This window comes from Nilaparvata lugens, chromosome 2, assembly GCF_014356525.2.
Source record: "Nilaparvata lugens isolate BPH chromosome 2, ASM1435652v1, whole genome shotgun sequence".
Classification (NCBI taxonomy): domain Eukaryota; kingdom Metazoa; phylum Arthropoda; class Insecta; order Hemiptera; family Delphacidae; genus Nilaparvata; species Nilaparvata lugens.
The window spans coordinates 97241781-97248354 of NC_052505.1; the positions used below are offsets into that span (position 1 = coordinate 97241781).

Sequence of the window (6574 nt, forward strand, 5' to 3'; positions counted from 1 at the left end):
GGAGAAAGATAGGAAACAACGTTGCCTATCCTATGTCTTGTCAATGCCTTCTATACACGGTGGCTGATACAGGTTTATTGATCATTCTAAATGGATTTCATAGTATATCTATTTGTAATTGATGATGTGTTTGTTTTTTGAAATGTGAATGAATTGCTATTTTGATGAGTGATAGTAGCTTAACCTAGATTTTGATTTGGACTTAGTATAAATTTTAAAAGGGACTGTTATTTCTCCTCATATAACTGTTCAAATAATTCGACGACTGAGAAATGAATAAATGATATAAACTATAAATTCAATCTTTCGTTACAAATGTTCTATGCTTTTACACTCCCAGGAGCGAAGCTCGGTTCCGATATTGTAATATTAACTGTTCATTCTCGTTTAAAAAATCAATTATATTTTATTAAGCAAGAAATTATATTTTTCAATAATTTCATAATGAATTTTCATAATTCAGAGGGAAATATTTTGTTATATAATTATTAATTCTTCATTGTTAAAAGATGATCTGGCAACAGAGCAAAGCGAGAAAGAGATAGCGCTATCTGCTATTTGTTGAATGATAGACAAGGATAGCAATACTATTGCTAATCAAACACTGTTATTATAACGTGGACCTCCTATAACAAATATTAGTATACAGTACCTATAATAATAGCTTGATTGAGGAGAATAGCTCAATTAATTTAATTAATGTTTCAAATTATATTAATAGTACAATAAATTGTATTATTCACTATTCTTAATAAATATTATATTATAGTATTATTTTATTTCTAGAATCCCATGCGATTGTAGAGCATGTTCCAGTCAGTGAGTAAATATTTCATATTAAATACAAAGACTAAGAAATGTCAAAACAACAGATTTTATTGAAAGTAGAAAGTCCGGTTAGAAAACCGAACCCGGTCTTTCTACTTTTAATAAAATCTGTGGTTTTTAACAATTTCTTAGTCTTTTTATTTAATATGAATAATTAGGTATCACAATATCAACTTCTCAACTACGGTACGGTACACGACAAAAGGGAAATTCATATTCTCCACAATTAATATAGTCCGCAACTCATAATTATTCTAGTGTTAAAATTTGAAGCAATAGGCCTATTTATTGACCGAACGAAGTGAGGTCTAAGATTCAAGTCGACGGTTTGGCATTTCTCTTAATGTTCAGATGTTTAGATGTTTATTTATATGTTGCGCATTTACGGCGAAACGCGGTAATAGATTTTCATGAAATATGAGAGGTATGTTTCTTTTTAAATTGCGCGTCGACGTACCGGTATATACAAGGTTTTTGGAAATTTTGCATTTCAAGGATAATATAAAAGGAAAAAGGAGCCTCCTTCATACGCCAATATTAGAGTAAAAATCAGACTATAGAATTATTCATCATAAATCAGCTGACAAGTGATTACACAGATGTGTGGAGAAGCCAGTCTATTACTGTATTTGTATAAGGTCTATAGTTTCAATCAAAGACATTAACGAGGTATGCATCTTTAAGCTGGGTTCACACCAAAGTTATTAACAAAATGGTTATAACTTAATCCTTATAGATTCTATTAGATTGAACGGAAGTTGACAAACACATATGTCATCATGTGTATGATAAGTTATGTTCAATCTAATATAATCTAAAAGGATTGAGTTATTAAATTTTTTATTAAATTTGGTCTAATCGCAGCTTTAAGGTCTTTGGTTTCAATATTTTGTTTCGCAGTCATGGTATTATTATGCGTGCCCATCAGTATCAATATTCTCACATTCGAAAAAACTAATTTAATAGGTGAATAAAAATAAACAAATGAAGTAAATAATGCTGGAGAAATTATAATATTTTTGATTATAAAAATTAATTTTCATCAGATAGAAAGATCATCATGGAACTGGGTGAATTATATCATATGAAATACAAATTGAGTTTGTTAACATTTAAAACAGTTGACATCTGGTACTTGTGGATGAGAATACTGCGTGAGGTCTACTGTTCACAGAACTACTAGTATTAGATGTACTTGTGGAGATGTAGGACTTACAGTGTATAGCCTACGTACAAAAATGACTCAGCTTTGATAGTAGCCCTCAACAGCACTCAGCATCAAGTGGTTGTGATTTCCTGGGATATACGTACGATATCCTAAAAACAGAATATTCATTTCCTCAATATTTGCTTTCTTTATTCTTCACAGATTCATATTATATAAGCACACCCTGTTATATTTATATACAATATTTTTATTAATAAATATATACCGTAATGATTACCGTACGGTATTGAAATTACAAAGAATAATGTTTATTGGAAATAAACTACCTGTGAGTATTATGTTATTATAAAATTTTCAGTACCTCTAAGGATAGGGAGATATCCATAAAATCACTTCACATGTATACTGTATTAAGCTAGTTTATTAAAAAGTATTAAAAACAATATAAAAACATGAAGTACTTTTTTATTTTAAAACATTTGAAACATTTGAAGATTATCTATCATAATGCTTGTCTGTCTTTTTCAATAAATCTGTTTTGAAAATGAAATATTTCAATCTATATTACCTTTATATTCCTCTTGTATCCGCGTATAGTTTAGCCGCAACGGTATCGTTGAACGATGTACAGTAAGTAAGCCGGTCCAGGCAAAACAAGCTGTAGCCGAAAATATATAGATGCGTAGTTCGGTCCAATAAGTTATGAAGGCAGCATTTGCTTAACATTGGTGTTGCTATCCTTGTCTATCATTCGACAAAGCAGATAGCGCTACACTTTTCTAGCTCTGCAACGTTGCCACATGTTTTTCAACAATGTAGAAATATTGTTGAATGACAATGTATTTGAGAGAATTTATTAATAAATCATTGTAAAACATATTTTAAACTAAAATAATAGAATTTATGGTTTTCAACAAGAATGAACAGTCAATTATCATACCGGTATAAGCTATCCTGTATAGAAGGCAGTGGCAAGAAAGAAAATCGGCAACACTGTTCGCATATCTTTCTCCACTGTCATTATAACGTGGACCTCACGATAGAAGATAAGACACTCATCAGCTGATTGTGGTTCTATGTTGATGTTGCCATGGAGACAGTATCACGTCGCTCCGTTATTGATCTGTTCTGGGAGCATGCTCATATTTATCCAGATGAATTCAAATACATCGCAAATTCATAATAATTGAAATGTATCTCAAGGTGGGTTTTCGTTCAACGCCCACGACAAGAAACGCTTCTATAATTTAACACAGAAGCAGTTGACTATTTATTTATTTTTATTAGCATGGCATGTTGTGGACGACAAAATCTGCATCTTGCCTTTGTATTGCATAAATACTATTCATCAGATGGGTAGATAGTAAGATGATTTATTTGAACAAAGAAAAAACATACATGAAAATAAAGGCCTATAATATTCCATTAAGTGGGCTATCCAATAAATTCTGTTAATAAAGTATAAATAATATTAATTTTGACATGAAAGTAGTAAGTAGCAAAGATTCTTAATGGTGTGCAAAGGCTAAAAGTAAACCTTCTACTGGTGATATTTTTAATAGTTTTTCGATTTGTATATCATCAAGCTATCAGAATGAAAAAGTTTTCTCAGGAAAACATTTTTTTCCGATGACTACTTTTTGAGATATGAGCGCATAAAGCTCAAATTTTTGGGACAGAACATTTTAAATTCGGTAAGAGATAAATCCATGAGACTTAGTGGATAAATACTTCATAGTATTTATGATTGAATAAAACAAAACTTTCCTGAAAATATATATTTTTGATAAAGTTATTCAATATACCAAAAATAACTTTTTTTAGTTATTTTTGGTAATTTTTTGTAAATTGAATAACTTTCTCAAAAATTAGTATTTTCAAAACATTTTTGTTTTATTAAATCAACAATACCATGAAGAATTCATCCTCTGAATCTTATGGATTTATCTCTTACCGAATTTGAAATGTTCTCTACCAAAAATTTGAACTTTAGGCGCTCATATCTCAAAAAGTAATGATCGGAAAAGAAATGTTTTCCTGAGAAAACTTTTTCATTTTGATAGCTTGATGATATACAAATTGAAAAACTCTGAAAAAATATCACCAGTAGAAAGTTTATTTTTAGCCTTTGCACAGCCTTAAGCTGTGTTTACACCAACATGTTAGAAAAATGTTAATAACTTAATCCTTTTAGATTTTATTAGATTGAACATAACTTATCATACACACAGTTATGATGAACATAATGTGCTTTTCAAGCTCCGTTCAATCTAATAGAATCTATAAGGATCAAGTTATTAACATTCTGTTAATAACTTTGGTGTAAACGCACCTTAAATATGGATTTAACTGGATTTAAATTTAATTCAGGTTTCATTTCTCTCTCATTTCATATCAGCTACTCATTCTTAACTTTCATTTGAGCTATTCATCATCTCTCTATTGATCCATTCATGAAATCATCACAAATAATAGAAACATATTTGACCAATTCCAATTTGAATAAATTAAAAAATTGAATTGAAAGTTATTCAATTTCAATTTGGATAAATTGAAATTCAATGAATAATTTGTACTGTATTATCATTCATCCTCTCTTTTCATAATCTGGGCTTGAACTACCTACTTGTATAGAGTTGTCTTTGTAAATAAATAGGTAACAATTCAAATGTATTTCTAAAGAATTAAACACAGAAGCAAAATTTGGTCTATTTATAACAATATGACGTGATACTAATCCTATATTTTTCTAAAGGAATTGCTATTACCAGCTCTTGTTAGAATAAAATGCTAGTTGATACGAGCTCATCTGCAATATAATAAAGGAGAGAATAATTATTGGCTTATACATGTACGGGATAGGAAATACACGAATTACGCACCATCACGTCTGAACTACTGAACTTATATTAAGGCAGTGCAAAGGCTAAAAATAAACTTTCTACTCGTGATATTTTTCAAAGTTTTTAGATTTGTATATCATCAAGCTATCAAAATGAAAAAGTTTTCTTAGTAAAACATTTTTTCTGATCATTAATTTTTGAGATATGAGCGCCTAAAGTTGAAATTTTTGGGACAGAACATTTCAAATTCGGTAAGAGATAAATCCATGAGATTTAGAGGATGGATTCTTCACGGTATTGTTGATCTAGTAGAATAACAAATTTCCTGAAAATATCAATTTTTGAGAAAGTTATTCAATTTACCAAAAATAACTCAACTAAAAGTTATTTTTAGTAAATTGAATAACTATCTTAAAAATTGATATTTTCAGAAAATTTTTGTTTTACCAGATCAACAATACCATGAAGAATCTATCCTCTAAATCTCATGAATTTATCTCTTACCGAATTTGAAATGTTCTGTCCCAAAAATTTTAATTTTAGGCGCTCATATCTCAAAAAGTAATGATCAGAAAAAAATGTTTTCCTGAGAAAACTTTTTCATTTTGATAGCTTGATGATATACAAATCTAAAAACTTGGAAAAATATCACCAGTAGAAGTTTATTTTTAGCCTTTGCACTGCCTTAACTTGAAATTTTTCATATAGATCATAATTTACCAATGGTGGTTATAGGCCTATTCTCGGTTCTTCAACTTCATTATAGTAGTCATTTATATGATTATCTTATACATATAATATTTATATCATTTCTTTCCTTACAAGATCTTGTGTGAGGGTAATAAAATGAGATATGAGTGGATCTAAAGCTTTATAGGTGGATTCCAAATCACCTTGAAGTGGTTTTCAAGCTCATAAATGATTTTAGAAGACTCAGCTCTACAAGTGGTTAGAATTTGTCTTTTTTTAGTCTTCCAGTGAGAGTACGATATGGTAGCAGACAAATGAATAATAAAAATTTGCATCAGTTGAAAATAACCTATTCTAAGATTTTTCAAGGTTTTTTGATCCGACTATTATCAAAATAAACACCTAAACTTTTACATGATAATTATTCTTCATGTTATTACTTTTCGAGGTATGAGCGCCTGAAGTTTAAATTTATGAAACAAATAATTTCAAATTAATGAAATTCATAAAATTTTGAGGATACATTCTTCATGTTATTATTGATGAAATAAAGATTTTTCTGACAATTTTTGTCCCAGCAGCTTTGTTTAAAATAGTTAGGGGGTAAACATATATACTATCAAAAGTCCTTACCCTTACCCACTATGGTAATGAGGTGGTGGCGATTTAAAGGTAATATTTTTCAGGTTTTTGCATATTCTCTCCAAAAATACAGAATGATAGCTTATAAAATTCTCTGCAAGGTTTATATGACAAATATTCTTATACTGTACCTTTGATATTTTTCAAGATATCTCTTCTTAGAAATGAAATTATTTTCAAAAGCTCCAATTTTTCACTCTTTTTGACCTTATAACTTTGGAACGATTAATGAGAAAAATTAGAACTTATCATGGCTCTGAAGAGCATTAAATTCTCTTCAATTTGATGTAAAATGTTTCTATCTCATTGATTTTCATGGGAATTTTGCAGCTTATCAGCAGTTTTAGTGCTGATTGTGAAATCTTCAATTATTCTGCAATAATAATAGATCAGTTAACAAATA

General features: G+C 29.3%; 2 protein-coding genes across 2 annotated transcripts in view; one reads left to right on the forward strand and one right to left on the reverse strand.

Moving 5' to 3' along the window:
• Positions 1-2727, reverse strand: part of LOC120350073 (ribonuclease inhibitor-like) — a 137094-nt gene extending 134367 nt beyond the window's left edge. The window contains exon 1 of the mRNA XM_039422210.1: positions 2565-2727. The gene's annotated coding sequence lies outside the window, so the exon portion shown is untranslated. The remainder of the gene's footprint in view (positions 1-2564) is intronic.
• The window catches only part of LOC111062274 (beta-alanine-activating enzyme-like), a 176345-nt gene that overhangs the window by 93113 nt on the left and 76658 nt on the right, over positions 1-6574 (forward strand). The window lies entirely within an intron of this gene.